Here is an 18,966-nt window from a genome sequence, read left to right as displayed (position 1 = left end):
TAGGTTCAACAAGCTAAATCTCTGGGTGGTGTGGTCAGTTTCTTATGAGTGTAGCTACACACCAGGCACGTAACTAAAGCATTCCGTCACAAGTATGTACTGCAACAATTAGCTTCCAATAGGCCTAATCAATGGAAGTAGCTACACCTGGCGCGGTTAGTGGCCTGTAGGCTACGTTCGGGAAAATAGACCATTCCTCTAATGGATTTTACCAGAGCCCTTCCTATTAGGCATTCTCTGATTTTACACGTCGCGAACACAACACTTCAGTTACGTGCCTGGTGTAGCTTCCTGTAATATAGGCTAGCCTAAGCCTAGCTTGTACCCTTTTCATGCATGCTAACGTGAAGAATATGAACATGCTATTTTGTAACAGACGTTAGGTGGAAAAGTTTGTTTGTACTTACAGCCTGTGAGCTGGTGGTCGATCGTCATGACGGTACAGAACCAGGTTTTCAGAACATCGATGCAAAACCACTTTCTAAGGCAGTGAGTGTGGTCGAAATGATTGGAACACAGAACTTATGTTGCACTACTTCGGTGGTGGTGTTCCAACGATAAATCCGAACCATTTCTTCCTCAACTCATGTTTCTAAGGCAAGACATGCAACATTGATGTGTTATTGCCAAAACAATAAAACAGGCACGATTTTTTTTCCGCCATGTTGGCAACTTGCTGTTAGCTCCTACTAGCTGCAGAGAGACAATCCCCTAGCCGCAAAAAATCTTCCAGTCTTCCTGTAGGCGGTCACAAGCCAAGGTGGGCGAGGCCATGAATAGTCAGTTTCCCTTCGTGTCATTGGGAAGGGCTCTTTCTGATTCGCTTTGTTTTTCCGCATTTTCTTTCATTGGCTAATGCGGGCAATGGGGGTAGAAGATCATTTTCACGTGCAGCATGCATATGCAACTTGGAGTGAGCTATAGTATTTCAAAAGTAACAAGTATTAAACGGTTTCTCAGTGAATGTGACCTTTAAGTAACAATCAAATGTCAGTTTCAATTCTTTAAAAACTGAGGAGCAATGCTGTTGTTAAGTTGTCATGGTATCAACTAAAATCATGAGGGATGGGTGACAAATGTATGAGGCAAATGTGTTGGATGATTGTGTTCTACTCTTAATAGCTTTTGTGACCTCTAGACAGACATTTGTGTTTTATGGGGAGAATGCCAATGGTGAACAATACCACTATCAGTGTTTATATGCAAAGGGCATTATCAGCAGAACCACAATAAACTGTGCCTGGTGTAAAGCCATGTTATGAAACAGTGGCCTCCTGCATTGCTATAAATTCAGAGAAAGTTCTTAGTTGAGTACCTGCAGTGATGATGGTGACAACGTTTCTGCTCTCTCTGTGGCTGCTGAGCCTTCAGGGTTGCCATGGGAAAGGGGATATCCCACAGGAGTTCATGCTTCTTGCTGGCCCTTTGACCCACAGTTTAGTAAAAGACTTGACCTTAATTCCCTCTGCAAGCCAGACATTCCCATCTGAGGAGACTCATGATGTCTTTGACTGTAGCCATGCACTGCCCTCAAAGCTTAGAGACCACTTCCAGTATCTGCAGAGTCGGGGGGTGACGCACTACAAGGTGCCCCTCTCCTGGTCCCACATCCTCCCCACAGGAGACTCCAGTCGGCCCAATCGGGACACAGTGAGGTGCTACAGGACCCTTCTGGAGCAGCTGACTGAATCAGGCCTGCAGCCCCTGGTGGTCTTACACCGCTCAGCTGTTCCAGAGGGACTCAGGGCCACACTTGGGGACTGGGACAGTCCTGAACTGCCAGAGGCCTTTGAGCGTTATGCAGAATTTGTGTTTGCAGAGTTCGGAGACTCAGTCAAGTACTGGATCACATTCAGCCATCTAGATGAGCTGAGTAGTGATGAAGATAAGGCCCTTTCTGCGTCTGCCCTGCAAGGTGCCCTCCATGCCCATGATAGAGTGTATCAACTCTATCATCGTATGGTCTCTGTAAAAGGTAAGACCTTATCATTGATAATTAGGGTTCACTAAGGTTTTAAACATGCATTGACATAATATATTCAACATATAGAGTGTGGTAGCCACCCGGAAGTAGTGTTTAGTGCTAACATTTGAACGATTCCTGGTCCTGGTTTCTCTATGGAAAAATGAATGGAGTTTTTTCAAATACGGCTCAAATAAGGTGTGAGCGAAACAACAGCTAGGCAACAACCTAGGCATTAGGTCTGGCGAGTTAAATGTAGGCTATTTATTATTCAGTATTTTGTCACAAATGGCTGCTATCAAAATGTTACAGCAGAAATTAAGCGGACTACAGCACATCGCTTGCCTGGTGCAGCAAGCAGGACGGTTGAGAGGTATCCCTTGTTACAGATAACTCTTTACTCACTCCCCTCGACTTCTTAAGTAACTTTGCATAATGCCTAAAACATCTGATTTATACGATCCACTGATTATGGCTGCCAAACCCCTCTGTAATCGATATGTTAACTATGCTATTATTGTGAGAAAACTTGTTATCCTCCCTCAGTAAAGCTAACTATGATTAGAGGCGTAGCAACAGACTATATAATGGGTTAACAATATAACGAGTTTAAAGTCTACACGGAGACAACATACACACTGATTTTATTGAAAGGAAACAAATGCGGGAATTCCCAAGCAGTTAATTAATTGTCGGGGCGTTGTTTTTATAATTTCCCGATTCATTCTCTCAGAACCGGAACGTGTAAAAATGCTAATCAAACCATACAAAATGACGGTACTACCACCTTCTATGGGTTGTCTAATTTTTCTCAGGGTACATTACAAAAGACATGGCATTCATGCAGTTGTGATAAGAATGCACAGAGGACCTTATATTCATATCATTGCATTTATTTGTAATTTCAAAAATCATCTCCAGTAGAAGTAGAAAGTTATTGATGAAAATGCACATATTTTGTAAATATTACTTTTTGAACTGTGGGCTATATATTTGACAATTGCATCATATTTGTAGAATTAACTTGAAAAATTATCAAGAGAGCCATGAGCACCAACACACTTACAGTCACAAGAGTGAGGTACATACTATGTTTGTGATAACAGATTTCTTATCTTCATAGGTGGCCAGCTGTCTTTTGGAGCAATAGCAAAATTTTATCACAGTAGAAGCATACACATGGTAAGGTCACTGTCCTTTAGTTGTTATATTCACACATGCATAGTGGCATATTATATAACCACAAATATGCAAAACCAGAGTTAACCATTCCCTAAAATATCCCCTCAATAAAATAATCCTCTCTATATTTATTTTTGTGACAGAGAAAGATGGACTTTGTGACGGTGCTCACTGAATATGACTGCTCTTTGCAAAGAAGTCTGGAAGAGGAACTGAGACACGTTCAAGACATAGAGGTATTTCTTGACTAGCCTACTGAAAAAACAGTAGCGAATGTTGGCCTTACATGCAACAAACCGTAACCTATTTCTCTCATTGCATTACACAAAAAGTCAAGTAAATGGTAGGTAGGTAGGCATATTGTTATTGTACATTTCTGTCATCAATCTCGAACAATTAATCAAGGTGAAAGTATTCACAGCACAGCAATGTGAAATGATTCCACCACAAGTAAAAGTAACAGTATGTAGAGAAGTAAAGCATATAATGAAGATTATTAGCAGCCAAATATTGTATTGAGATAAAAAAATTATTTGATTTGGTCCATGATTGATATTCATTATGTACAACATAAGCTACAAGGCTACAAGATAAAAGTCAGTTAACTAAAAGCTCTCATATATGTTTTCAGGTCTTTTTTTAAGTATATTTTTGGCCTATTTATGCCTTTAATGGCAGAGCAGTGGAGAATGACAGGAAGCGAGTGAGAGTCGGGGTGGTAACGGGAAGGGACCATGGGGCGGGAATCGAACCCGGGGCGCCGGCTTATAGTGCAGGTGCCCCAGCACTCGGGCCACGGCCAGGGCCAGATCTTTTTTTAAAGCTGTTGTACTAGTGCTTGTTAGAGCACACAGTATATGTAACGGCTGTAATGTAGTGAGTCGATATGATGTGGATGTGGATGGTGGATACTTTAAGTAGAAAACTTATTCATGTTAAATTGCTAGTGAGCAATACGGCAAAAAACTCCTTATCACACACACATTCGTCTCGTCTCTCTCTCTCTCTCGTGTGTACACACACACGCACACACGCACACACACACACACGGTTACCTCACCAAATAGAACTACCCCAGACATAATTATTATAGGTTATTTGGTAGTAATTGTAAATGCTGCAGATGCACAAATTACATAAAACAGATATGTTAATTTACTTTGAAGTGAGTAGGGCTAGTTTACAGCATGACATTTGTTGTGCATACTAATAAATTGCACATTAATAAATTGCACTTAATAACGCAAAAATAATTTTTATCTGATTACTTGATTAATCCATGAAATGAATACTCGATTCCAAAAAGAATCGATTGCTGCTGCAGCCCTATATCAGGGCAAACGGCACCTCTGCCGCAATCTGAGCAGCTCTTATTGCTTGTAAAACAGCCTTAGCTTCCTTTGGTGTTCAGGTAGGAACACTGCCCCCCTCCGAAATTAAAATGGAAAAGAGCTGCTATTCTACAGGAATTCAGAGATATCTTTCTACAGACTGCTGTCGGTGCATTTCCTCTATATTGTAACAAACTGCTCAGTTGTCTCACACAAACACATAGCCTAATTCCGGGCCAGACCTGGCCCTTATGCTCCAGCACTAAACATCTATATGAGGCTGTATCTAAAACACACACCAATCAACCCTAGTTATGAACACTGTAACCAGCTGCAAACCTAAACACAACAGTCAGGACATACAACGTTTTCAACCCACATGGTTTAGAACATGAACATTACACACATACACACACTGCACAGCATCATAGGAGCACAGTCATGAACAGCTAGGCTCAGATCATTACAATATTATATCGGAGTTATGTTCATACTTTGTTGCAAAAGATGCATATTTAGTTTGTTTATTATTGTGCTTCTCAACTGTAGGGGGACCCCAAGAGCAAATCTTCTTTAGTACTGCTTTAAATATACATTGCCAGTCAAAAGTCTAGACTGAAGAAGACTGGTCTAATCTTTTTGACCGTACGCTATCGAGTCTGGAGTTGCCAGTTTAACTGATTAAAGTGGAAGCTAATTGTTGCAGCAGATGCTCTGTGTAGGTAGCCTCCCTATTAATTCTCCTACTTCGCTTTGTCTAAATGGTTTATCTTTTCTGCCTGATCTCTTCTACTAGGTCATTTTCAGTGTTTTTTGCTGTTATTGTTTAGGACCTTGCACAGGAAGTCTGATAAAATAAAATGGAAATACCCAAGTACAGTTTCTTAAAATTTTGCTTACTTGTTTACTTTCCACCATGGCATATATATATATATATATATATATATATATATATATATATATATATATATACATTCACTCATTCACTCTTCCTCTGTAATAATTAATGAAATAATAATATAATATCATACCAACTGTAAATAGACATACACACATATTGTACATGAGGGACGTTCAGTGTTCTATTCCTTCTATTCCAATTTGTGTGTACCGTAAGATAAATGTGCAGAGTATGTGCATTTCATTTTGATATATTTGCATGATAAGGATCATATTTAATGCCTTTTCTACAATACTTTTGTGGTCAACCATTCCATGTTTCAGAAAGCAACAAATAAACTACCAATTCTCGTCTACGATATGAAAGTGAAGAACTGTGCCTACAACCATGAAAACCATTTCCAGTCCATTTCAACAGTGCTCAAAGGTATCCAGGAAAATAAAAGTAGTAACAGTTTATGATTGAATCATTGTGCAGCAGAGTTTTGTATTCACAAAAAAAAACATTCTTTACAGCACTGGAAAACGAAGACCTTCAAATGCTGGGATGTGATATTAAAGATTTTTTGGGGCGCATAGGCAATATCTACTCTTGGTAATGTTTATTGTTGTTTATTGTAGTATATGCACACAACCACACATACACACACATATATATATATATTATATATATATATAAACTTAATTTATTGTTTTGTTTAATTATTTTTTAACCAAACTTATGGTTCTATACTTCTATCCGTAGTTCTACAGAATCTCAGAGTGCACATTCAGAGATAAAAAAGGCATCAATGTCTCCTTATGAGAACGTCTGGCGGAGTTTTAGCTCTCAGTCCCCATCTGAGCGTGATGACTTCCTGATTCGATCATTTCCTGAGGGCTTTCAGTGGGCCGTCTCCAGTGAGTCTTTCAAAGTGGAGGGTGGCTGGTCTGAAGATGGCAAGGGGGAAACAATATGGGACCGTTTTTGACACCAGGGTCATGTGTTTGATAACCAGACTGCTGACCTGGCTTGTGACAGCTACAACAAGGTGGACTATGATGTGTACCTGCTCAGAGGTCTGCTCACTGACACCTTTCAGTTTTCCATATCTTGGGCCCGAATCTTCCCTACTGGCCACAGGGGGAGCCTGTCAGAGAAAGGAGCCCTTTATTATGACAACCTCATCAACACGCTCCTTCAGTCAAACATAGAGCCCGTTGTCACCCTTTATCACTGGGACCTTCCTCAGGCCTTACAAGACAATGGAGGCTGGACGAATCTCACTGTTGTGGAGGCTTTTAAAGACTTTGCAGACTTCTGCTTCTCCAGATATGGAGACAGAGTGAAGACCTGGAACACCTTCAGCAGTCCGTGGGTCGTGAGCCACTCTGGTTATGGCACTGGTGAGCATGCACCGGGAGTCAAGGACCCAGTAATATCATCCTATCAGGTAAAACTTCAAACAGTCAACATTTAACAGCCATTGCTTCTTGCAAGACACAGAGGAACATGTCCATATATGATTAAATTATGTTGTGTGCATGTAAGTAGTGATATGGCATAATTTGGGGCAGCCGTGGCCTACTGGTTAGCGCTATGGACTTGTAACCGGAGGGTTGTCGGTTCAAACCCCGACCTAGGAACAGCTGAAGTGCCCTTGAGCAAAGCACCTAACCCCTCACTGCTCCCCGAGCACTGCTGTAGCAGGCAGCTCACTGCGTCAGGATTAGTGTGTGCTTCACCTCACTGTGTGTTCACTGTGTTCTGAGTGTGTTTCACTAATTCACGGATTGGGATTTGCAGAGACCAAATTTCCGTCACGGATTCAAAAGAGTATATATACTTGTAAGGGATAATGGACGACACACCGTTCGACTAGACTAAGCTAATACATGTTCTAGATGGTAAAATGGCCCGAAACGCGAAAATTTCACAATAGTCGACCGCTACAATGGGAAACTGAATCAAGCAGTAGAATAAGCGGGATAATGGACTTCACTCAATTAGATTATCCGAAAAATAAACATACTAAGAGGTTGGGTGCAGATGGACGTGCGTGCGTGTGTGTGCGTGTCAGTAGAAGTGATTGGCTCACGTGCGCTCACACGCCGCTCACATAGGTGCCCACAAGAATGCGTCCAGGTTGAACGCGCGGTCACATCTGCATCCCAACGCCAGAGATCTGTATTGTTTGTAGAACTACTTCTTTCCGGCACATATCAACACATTTCTCAGCTTGCAGCACAAACTGCCGTTACTAGTTCTAAATGGATGGTTGCTATGGCCAAAGGCCAGTCGTTACTTCAATCTAACGACATCGCAGGATTCTGATCGCTTTGAAACATTGCTATTTTACTTAGCCTACATCACATCCAACTAACTAAAATCCACGTGCGTCATATGCTACAATGTTACTATGTTCTGAACATCGGTATTTTACAGCTTGGATGCAACGTGACAGTTCATTTAAACTTAACGAGTTTGGCGAATTAATATACAAGTGTGATAAATTGGATCTACTTCATAGGTGTGCAAATAACATACGTTCTAAATTACGCAGGACAATGGAGGAGTCAACAAAGCAGTGGAATAAATATAAATATATATATATATATATACATACTTATACTATATATATAATTTGATCTTTGACTGTTTCCAGTTCTTTCAACTATTTTAGTCGCACACCAAAACAATAACAAAGCATTAATATTGACTCTCGACTTCTCAGGTGACCCATAACATACTGAAGTCCCATGCTGAGGCCTGGCATGTCTACAACGATAACTACAGGAAACCGCAGGGTGGGAGAGTGGGCATAGCTCTGAACTCAGACTGGGCTGAGCCTCTGAACGCTACAAGTCCTCAGGACATTGAGGCAGCTGGACGCTATCTGGACTTAATGCTGGGCTGGTTTGCGCACCCCATATTCGTGGATGGAGACTATTCACCAAAGTTCAAGACTCAGATTGAACAGAAGAAGCAAGAATGTCAGCCCGTTGAGGTAGCAAGACTTCCTGTGTTCACAGAAGCTGAGAAACAGCGGATCAAAGGAACAGCAGATTTCTTTGGGCTGAACCACTACACCACCCGTCTTATAAATGGGAGTCGCGGACAGTGTGTTCCAGGACCTCATGGTGTTGGAGACTTCCAGTCTCATGTTGACCCCAGCTGGCCAAGTACAGGGTCTAGCTCGGTTCAAATAGTACCTTGGGGACTTCGCCGTCTGCTCAACTACATCTCAGCACAGTACACATCAGTCACCAAGGTGCCAATTCACATCACTGGAACTGGGATGCCAATTTGTTTTTATCAATTTTTTGAAACAAAATCAATAATTGGTTACACTACTTACAATTTCTCTTGAGGCTACATCACACTGTCAGGCACTGAAAGGTAATTTGTTTTTAATCATTATTTGTGGCTTAATAAAAATAAAACATATTATTATTTATTATTATTTTATTATCTGAAGAAATAATGGGTTATTTTTCATTACATAACAGCTATAACTGAAGATGGACTTAACATACAAAAATTTACTGTTCAATCATTAATGGATGGATTTGAAGGTCCTCAAGGCTACAGTGAGAGATATGGGTTATACTATGTAACTTTTGAAGACCTAAATCGACCTAGAACCCCAAAGGAATCCGCCTACTTCTACTCTGAAGTAATACAAAATAATGGCTTCACAAGTGCGATAGCAAGACATACAAATCAGGTTACTTTCCAACAACCCCAAACTAGTAAGATTCCTTTACCACCATCTGAAGTTCCATCTAAATCCAAAGTTGTTTGGGAGAAGTTTTCACATCAGACCAACTTTCAGAGGAAGCTTTATCACTATGGAACATTCCCTGAAGGATTCCAGTGGGGTGTCTCCTCCTCAGCCTATCAGATTGAAGGTGCGTGGAACACAGATGGAAAAAAACCAAGTGTGTGGGACACATTCACTCAGAAGCCTGGGAACATCCCAACCAGTGAAACTGGCAATGTGGCATGTGACAGTTACAATAAGGTGGAAGAGGATCTCTACATGCTAAGAGCTCTAGGAGTGAAGTCCTACAGATTTTCCTTGTCCTGGTCAAGAATATTTCCAGATGGCCAAAGACCTTCTATGAATCAGAAGGGAGTAGACTATTATAATAAACTGATCAATGGTCTCCTTGCCCAAAACATCACCCCAATGGTGACTCTCTACCACTGGAACCTTCCTCAGGCTCTACAGGACACTGGTGGGTGGGACAATGCCAACATGACTGACATCTTCAATGACTTTTGCGACTTCTGCTTTTCCACCTTTGGTGATAGAGTCAAGTTCTGGATCACATTCAACCAACCTTATACAATTGCTTGGTTTGGTTATGGACTGGGTCTGTATCCTCCCAATTCTAAAGATCCAGGAAACGCCCCTTACAGAATTGCACGCAATCTCCTTAACGCTCATGCAAAAGCATATCACACCTATGATGATAACTACAGATCAACTCAAGGAGGACTAGTGTCCATCAGCCTCAATGCAGATTGGGTTGAGCCAAAAGACCCCAACGACCCTCGACAGGTAACTGCTGCTGACCGAGCCCTCCAGTTCCAGCTGGGCTGGTTTGCCCATCCCATCTTCAAAAATGGCGACTACCCTGATGCCATGAAGTGGCAAGTTGGCAACAAGAGTGAACTTCAGGGACTAGAAGTGTCCCGACTACCAACATTCACTGACCAGGAGAAAGCATATATACAAGGGACTGCTGATGTCTTTTGCATTAACTCCTACACAACAAAGGTTGTGCGATATGTGACTACAGCACTTACCCCTCCATCTTATGACACTGATCAAGATCTTGGGAAAGAGGATGAGCCTGATTCTCCAACCACTGTTATCCATGGGCAAAGGGCTGTGTCATGGGGCCTCAGAAGACTTCTCAACTGGATCAAAGAAGAATATGGAGATCCAGATATATACATCACAGAAAATGGAATGGCTTCGTTCCTGGAATAACTGTGGAAGATACTGATAGAACATTCTTTTCAAAATGCACATTGATGAGGCTCTGAAAGGTAAAGATATATATATATATATATATATATACATAATATCATTGTATATAAGTGTTTGCCAATTGTTTATAACACTTGACATCAGGTTACATCTGTTATATTTCCCCTTAAGCTCAAAATCTGGATGGGGTAAAGGTGAAGGGCTACACATTGTATTCCCTAATGGACCAATTTGAGTGGCTCAGTGGCTATGACCTGGGATTTGGGCTTCATCCCGTTTCCTTCACAAACCCCCTCCGTCCCCAGAACACCAAAACAATCAGCTGACTTATACCACAAAATAATTACAGAAAATGGATTCCCTAAAACAATGGTGCACAAACTGATCTATGGCCATTTCCCAGATGGTTTTGCCTGGAGCTCATCAACAGCTGCCTATCAGGTGATTAACAAAACAATTCTGTAAATATTATTTTTACACTTTAAAGATTGTTTTACTTTCACCTGATAATTATAGATTCAGAGAAAGAAACACCTCCTATAAGAAATAAGAAAGCATTCACATTCATTGTAACATCTCATTGGGACATATGACATGTAGGCATGCAAATAAGAAGGTGCACTAATATGCATATGCACACAAGGGTTCACTAAAATGCACAAACTAGGGATGCAAGTTTCTCCTGTACTACAAATGTTATTTTACATGTTATATACAAATGTTATAACATTCACTGAAAAATATTTAAATTATTTCAAATATGACCTAAAATGTTCATTAGTTTGCATATAAATGTCATGCTTGAACATTAATCACTAGACAATTTGGTCAAGAACTGTGTTGTTGTTTGATATGAAACCAAATTATGCAAAGATCCATCGCCTGTTCATGTGGATACATAAATGGTGGCCTTTAGTGATTTTAATAGTCCTGTCCTGAATTAGCCCTCAACCTTCTTGTTATTTCATTTTTGGATAAAATTATCTGCTATTTTACAAATATGCATAATAAATTTATGCATTTTGACTATTTTGACCTGTTAATGTTATTCAAATTGTCATAAGGGAGTGGAATACATTTTACAATTCTTCATGGAGGCATTATATGTCTTCTGCAAATTTTTTATGTTGTTACATTTCATTATTACACTTTCCAGCTGAAATCTATTAAATTTCTTGTCAGACTGAAGGGGCCTGGAGATCAGGTGGAAAAGGTCTCAGCATATGGGACAAGTTTTCTCATCTTCCTGGAAAGATAAAAATGATGACAATGGAGACATTGCTTGCGACAGCTACAACAAATACATGGAGGATATATCCATGCTCAAGAGTTTAAACGTGGGTCATTATCGCCTCTCCATATCCTGGGCCAGGGTCCTGCCCGATGGCACCACTAAAACCATTAACCAGGCTGGGCTCAACTTTTACCATCGTCTGATTGATGCCCTGCTGGCTGCTAATATCAAGCCTCAGGTTGGGACTTTTTGACCTAAATCCTGTGTCAAACAAACATTTACAATTTTAGAATGCATACACTAAACAATCAGATATTGAAAAAATGTACCCCTTTCAAATCTATGGACTGAATTGTTGGCACAACCATCACCCACCAATGAAATGGTTAATTCATTTTAAATCCATTTTGAATCCATTTTCCTAAATAAATGTTACGCTGGTGGTTTATTTTACTTCTCATTTGTTTTTCAGGTGACCCTGTACCACTGGGATCTTCCCCAGGCTCTGCAGGACATGGGCGGTTGGGAGAATGCTCAGAGCGTTCAGTGGTTCAAGGACTACGCAGATTTCATGTTTAATAGCATTGGAGACAAAGTGAAATTCTGGATCACCTTTAATGAGCCATACATTGTGGCTAATTTAGGATATGGATATGGTAACTTTGCACCAGGTACATTTGCATTCCTTCCTTACAAGTATATTAGTTCCTTAGGGTGGTGATGCTGTTTATATATATTAAATGGACCTGAATAAACTAGTCAGCTTTTTACATAACCTTTTTCCGTAGGTGTTAACAGACCAGACGTAGGGCCTTACAATGTTGCTCATAACTTAATCAAGGCCCATGCTGAGGCCTGGCATCTGTACAATGATAACTATCGGGCCAAGCAAGGGGGCGTAATCTCCATAACACTCAATTCTGACTGGGCATACCCTCGAAACCCAGCCAAGCAAGAAGATGTATATGCAGCCAATCGTTACGTCCAAGTAAGAAAACCCAACTTTTATTTAGGGGGGATGATAAGGTGCAGCCTTGTCATCACAAGAGTGCATTTGATTGCATGTTCATTCATGTTATAGAATAGACAAGTATGGACTTTCTAACTGTCTTACTGACAACGTAATTGTTTTTCCCCATTCATCTTATAATAGTTCTTCCTGGGATGGTTTGCTCACCCAATTTTCAAAGGCGACTACAGTGAGCTGATGAAGGAAGCTGTTAAAGAGAGGAGCCTCTTAGGGGGCTTAACCAAGTCAAGGTGAGGTCAATAGATGATATATTGTGACAAGTGGCTAATTGAGTGATGTTCTTGTTGGCTTAACATTGATTGATTGGTTTGATGGGTAGGTAAGTGTATATTTGGGATATCGTGGAGAACATGAAACAGTATATGACATAAAACAATATCATATTCATGTAACGCCCTCATCTGGTTCTCTCCAAGACTTCCAGAGTTTACACCCGCAGAAGTACAAAGGATCAATGGCACCCATGACTATTTTGGACTAAACCACTATACATCTGTCTTGTCCTTCATGGTAGATTTTGGAGATCAGCAGAACTATGACGCTGACAGGTATGCAATAAATCACAAATGAAAAAAATCCCCATTAAAACAGTTTAGATGTGCCTACATATTAACTTTGCATTTGTCCAGAGGGACGGCTGCCATCTCTGATTGGACCTGGATAGAATCTGGCTCTGCCTGGTTGAGGATAACTCCTCACGGCTTCAGAAACCTCCTGAGATTCATCAAGGATGAGTATGGGAACCCTCCCGTATATGTCACAGAGAACGGTATCTCAGAAAATGGCCCTGTAGATCTCAATGATATACACAGAAGCCACTACTATGAAAGTTACATCAATGAGGCCTTGAAAGGTACTGTTTATTCAAATAAACAAGCTATTTACAAATGTAACACAAAAAGGATCTCCTTCAACTCTAATAGAATATTGACATCTGTAACTTCCTACAGTAGTCACAATTCTGGGCTCAAATGCATTTTCAGCTTACCTGATCGATGGTGTGGACATGCGTGGCTACACAGCCTGGTCTCTGATGGACAACTATGAGTGGGCTATGGGCTATGAGGAACGGTTTGGCCTCTTCTATGTTAACCGCTCTGATCCCAACCTTCCACGTGTACCAAAGGAGTCCACCAAGCGCTACAGCAGCATCGTCCGCTGCAATGGATTCCCCGATCCCTCTCAGGGTCCTCATGAGTGCCTCAATCCTGAGCCGCAAGGTAAGAGTTCGGTGATCTCTGAAACCAGTAAAACACAATTAGTAATCATATATAGCCATAAACCAATTGTTTGATGTTGACACGCCTGTCTACTTTCACAGGGACGTCCTCTCCTACCACCACCGCCATTCCAGTGAAGCCAGCAGCGGTCAAATTTCTGGGTATGGAGGTGTCACCTCCTGATGCTACGAGGGCTCTAAATGTTCTTTTCGCCTTCTCCATTCTTGGTGTTTTAGGTGCAGCAATCATGACCTATCAGTGTTTCGGTGCCACTAAGAAGTCAAAACAACCTGCCGATGAAGGCGTGTATGAGAACACAAGCGCCCTTTAGTTTTTCTTCCATCTTATATCAAAAACAGTAATCTGACTACACAAATGTTAAGCAATCATTAAACTGGTGACATAGTCAGTGCTCTTCTATAAACTATCCTTTAGGTGGCAGTATAAGACAACTCTACACTTCTCTATGGAGGCGTAACTTTAAATGAGATCACAGTTTGTATTTGTATTTTCTTGAGCAAAACTGAAACACAAGATACACAGACCTAGGCTAAAGCACAAAGCAGTGGATTGATTGACTGATTAATTCCTATACAGACAGTAAATTACAGAAAGATTCCATTTGATCATAAGACATTGAAAATTATGTTTTGTTTCTAAGTACAACTTATTATACTTTTTTATATATAAAAACAAGCTTTATATATATATATATATATATATATATATATATAGCATGGCAGGTTATCAACATGTACTTTGATGATGTCTTTGATGATGTCAGCTGAGAGATCCATTCTATTTAAACCACAGGCTTTAATTCTCCAAAAAACTGTAGGCTGAACTGCTTGGAGTTCAGTTGTGATAATTGTTTGGAAAATTGTGATAATTGTTTGGACGTTTCTATGGGATTTACTCTTCTCAACAACATGGATCACATTTCAGCTCAAACTTAATCAGTCTTGTGTGGTCCTCTGTGGAATCCACCACTCCTGCAGTACTGCTTCACAAACAGACAGGCAACCCAGGATAAATGTAAATGCATTAGCTCACACTAGAATTGTAGCCATCATTAGAAGCGTTTTTATGCACTGATGTACAGTATTAGTGGAATCTTCATACCGTAAATCTGAACAACTAATAATAGGCAGACTTGTGTGCTAGCAAGAGGTTTAGTGAGGCAGTTCATGCAGCCATGTGGAACTCGTGCTCGCCTTTCAACAGACTTGGTGCTCTCTGAGCTCCACCCTGAGGCACTGACGCTGGTCTCCATGGCAACAGTACTTTAAAGAGGATGTTCACTTCAATTATCCACAGGTGGTTCTTCAAAATTAATTCACATCCACCCTCCAGAGTGGCCTGTCAATAACACACCATTTATCTTCTGTTAATATTATCTCAATATGGTGAAGTCTAGATACTTGGCACAATCTTATTTAGATCATCAGAATCAGAAATCAATATATTTTTGCATCAGAAAACAATATATTTTTGAATGGATGTTTCTTCTACATTTTGTTTGTAAATATTGTAAATAATGCCTGGGTTTATTGCCTGTTTTATTTAGTAAATGTCATGTTCTGTGTGTAATCTTGAGGCTGAAAAAAAAAAAAAACGGAAAGGTTGAGATATTCTGCGAAACAATGTTTTCTCTTAACTTTAAAGCTTGTGGCTGTTGCTGCTTGTGTTTCATGCAAAAAAATGCCTTTCTTGAATTAACCTGAGCCTTACCATATGTTGAGTTAACATTTTGAAAGTTGATATTTGAAGAGAATGAAAAAAAAAAACATTTGCTCAGTTTACATCCTGTACATCCTGATGGCTTGCATATAGACCAATGGCTCAGTTATAGTTAGAGGCTACATTATCCCACTCAACAAGTATATTCTAGCCATAAATATTACCAAAGGTTGGTGTATAGTGATCATATGTTACACAACACTGGGTGAGGCCTAAAAACAGAACAAGTAAATCACGGCTTAAGAATGACTCCATTAAAGACTCTATCCACCAGCACTCTCTGGACTCCATCATGCAGATCAATCAAGGAGGCAGGCTTATGTGTTGTGCTCCCATTTCTTCTATGAGCTCACATCCAAGGGTTCGAGTACCTCTTCCCCAGTCAATTCAATCAGATCCTTGCTGTGTAACATATCAAGAGACTTGACACTCTTGTCCTCGTGTGCTGTAGCTGCCGTCTCTGTTTCACCATACTAACGGGGCTGTATTAATGAACATTCAGAACTACAACAAAGGACATGCTAGAAGTGTAACTTAACATGTGGTAAAAAAACAATCACTGGTTCCAGCAGTGTCAATTGAAAGATGGAGCACATTTGATATGGAAACAAGAGAAATGGTGCCTCCATTCTCACCAACTTCTTCATTTTCATATTGAAGGACAACATTAGTGACATGTCTTTGATATCACCATTTGGGTAAATTATTTCGCAAAGCACTAGACTTGTCTAGCCTAAATGAAACATTTGTCTCCCACCCTTTTTTGGAACTGTGTCAGTCACTGGTTTGCTTATAACAATTAAACAAACAAATTCATCAATTACATTACACAATATAACATGAAATATACAGTACCCCAAAAGTGCCAGACTTTCTTTCCCACCTTTGAAGAGTTGGGTGTCTACTCCACTCCTCTTACAGGAAAGTGCCTAAAGCATTCCCACTGGAAACACAAGAGCACGAAAACATTTTTGCACAGGAATGAAGTGGGGTGGGACAGGGAATCAGAGACCCAGACGGAGGGGTGAGTATTTTCACTTCTACACTGAATATGATACTAGAAGAATGCTTCCAGCTGGACAGGCCTGGTGAAAAAGACAGCTTATTGGCTTTAAAAAAAAAACTAGGATTCTTTTAATGGCACGTGGAAAGGATTCGGTTTTACTATAATTGTATAACTACAACGTTTTTTTTTTTTTCAGGTCTAGTTTTGAGGGGTAGCTGTATACAGTTGTATTCAGCTACACAAAGCCTTCACCTTAACACGTCCAACTAGAAGATCTTTGCAACACATTCCTGAATCGTTTTTTGTCACTAGGTGTAGTGGCCCTTCCAGCTTCCACATATTTATTTCATTTCTTGTAATCCTCATAATTTAATGGATGTAGACTCAGTGTTCAGTTTCAGTTGATGATGTCTTTGACAACTCAATTCAGTTTACTTTACCAGATTTTATGCTAATATAGCCTGGCACGCCCATCTAGATCTAGGCTACTAGAACACCATAATTCACTAACGTTTCCATCAGACAGGGCCAATTTTGAAATCGAAAGTGGCTATGGTAAATGGTAGAAGCAACGCCTGCAAACATCGAAACAATTGCAGCCGGAATAATGTGTACATTTATTTACAGCAATATAGGCCTATATGCATTGTTTCCTGATTACCGATTAGGCCTACGTTTATTGTCAGTTTGTAAAGATTAGGCAAAGTAGAAAGTAACGTTAGGAGACACTGATCAATATGATTGGTTAGGCTGGACCAATGATATCAAAGTTACCGCAAAGTCTATGTCTTCAGGATGTTAGAAACATTTCCAAGCCAGGTCGCCTAGCTTAAGGTTGATTACACCAAACAGCAGCTAGACACAAAACAAATCCAAAACAAGATAAAGCTCAAAAGATCTTGTTAAATTTTAAACCTCTGAGTAGGCTAGGCTATGATCTGATTCTGAAACCAACAATTAAACAAGGGTGACAAAGTTACAGGACAAGTATCTCATCAGAGAACTGCACATCAGTGGCAATACTAAAGACAAACATTAACAGGCTACCCTGCAGCACTGTCGTTATCACATAGCTTACACCTTTACCTGAAATAGCTAATTCGCCCCATGGTCCCTAGCAATGGCCACTCACCGTGTACATCAAAATACAAACTTATTGTACAAGACATCAACTCATAAACATGAACTTTCAAATCTCAGTCAACCTGCACACTTACAAGTCAAGTCAAGTTTATTTATATAGCGCATTTCATACACAGAGGTCATTCAATGTGCTTTACATAAACAAAACCAAACAATAACTAGATGTACCGCAGAGCGCTACAAAATATGACCGCCGCCCAGTCAAGCACATGTTTTCCACAAAAATAAGTCACGCTGAAAGGCATATATGATTCTAACTGTCTCACTGAATTGCATTATGCACACTCAATTCTCACTGGTATCTGCTAGACAACAAGTACCAAAACATGATTAGTTCATAGATTTGATGTAATATACATTTTATACAACCCCACCCCCATCTTGCCTGTTCATAATTCTGAGAAATTCTTGAATTGTGTGCATGTGTGCGTGTACATGTTTATGTTTATGTGTGTGTGGGTGTGTGTGCGTGCATGTGTGTGTTTGCCTGTTTATGTGCCTGTGTGTGTGCATGTGCATGCATGTATATATGTCTACTGTGTGAGTATGTGTCATACGTAGGATTACTGTGAATGTATGTGTGTGCGTGTGTATCTGTTTATGCACATGTGTGCATATGGAATGGGTTTACATGACCCCTGGAGGCAAACATACGCAAAAAATTGGTCATCCTAGGCCCTACGGTTCTCAAGATATTCACAGAAAACTGTGTCTGCCCTACCCTCCTTTCGGGGGGTCCAGTCCAGCGGGGGGGCTACAGATCAAAACGAAAAGCGATGGTTCCATGCTATCCATGTGGGGTTACATGCCCACCAAGTTTCGTGTACCACGGTCTTTCAGTGTCCCGGGAATCCTTGTTGGTGTACGGTCACTAAATGTACACATAAATTATTTTATTGTAAGGCCCCCCATGAACGAAAGTCCACGAAACTTGGCATGCATTCGGAGGGTGTCATAATGATCCTACACTTTCGTGCAGTTTTGACCATGTCAGCCAGAGATATTGTGATGAAAACACCTAATGTTTTGCTTTTTAATTTTTAACTAGGTGGCGCTATACATGAAATAAGTGGTAATGGGATAGGTTGACATGCCCCCTTAAGATTAACATACAAAAAAAAGGTGGACCTCCTAGGCCCTACGGTTCTCGAGATATTCACAGAAAACTGTCTCCGGCCACCTACAGGCCAGTTGGTGTATAGTAACATAAATTAATTAAGTGTGCTTGCAAAGCA

The 18,966-nt window shown here is 40.4% G+C and overlaps 1 pseudogene; it reads left to right on the top strand.

Annotated features, from left to right (window-relative positions):
* LOC125291636 overlaps window positions 1-14,173 on the top strand; it is an 18,972-nt pseudogene extending 4,799 nt beyond the window's left edge.
* Window positions 14,174-18,966: the final 4,793 nt, after the last annotated feature.

This window comes from Alosa alosa, chromosome 3 (genome assembly GCF_017589495.1).
Source record: "Alosa alosa isolate M-15738 ecotype Scorff River chromosome 3, AALO_Geno_1.1, whole genome shotgun sequence".
In the NCBI taxonomy this organism is placed as follows: Eukaryota; Metazoa; Chordata; class Actinopteri; order Clupeiformes; family Clupeidae; genus Alosa; species Alosa alosa.
Note: the sequence above shows the minus strand (reverse complement) of the source record. Positions and strands in the feature narration are given on the sequence as shown.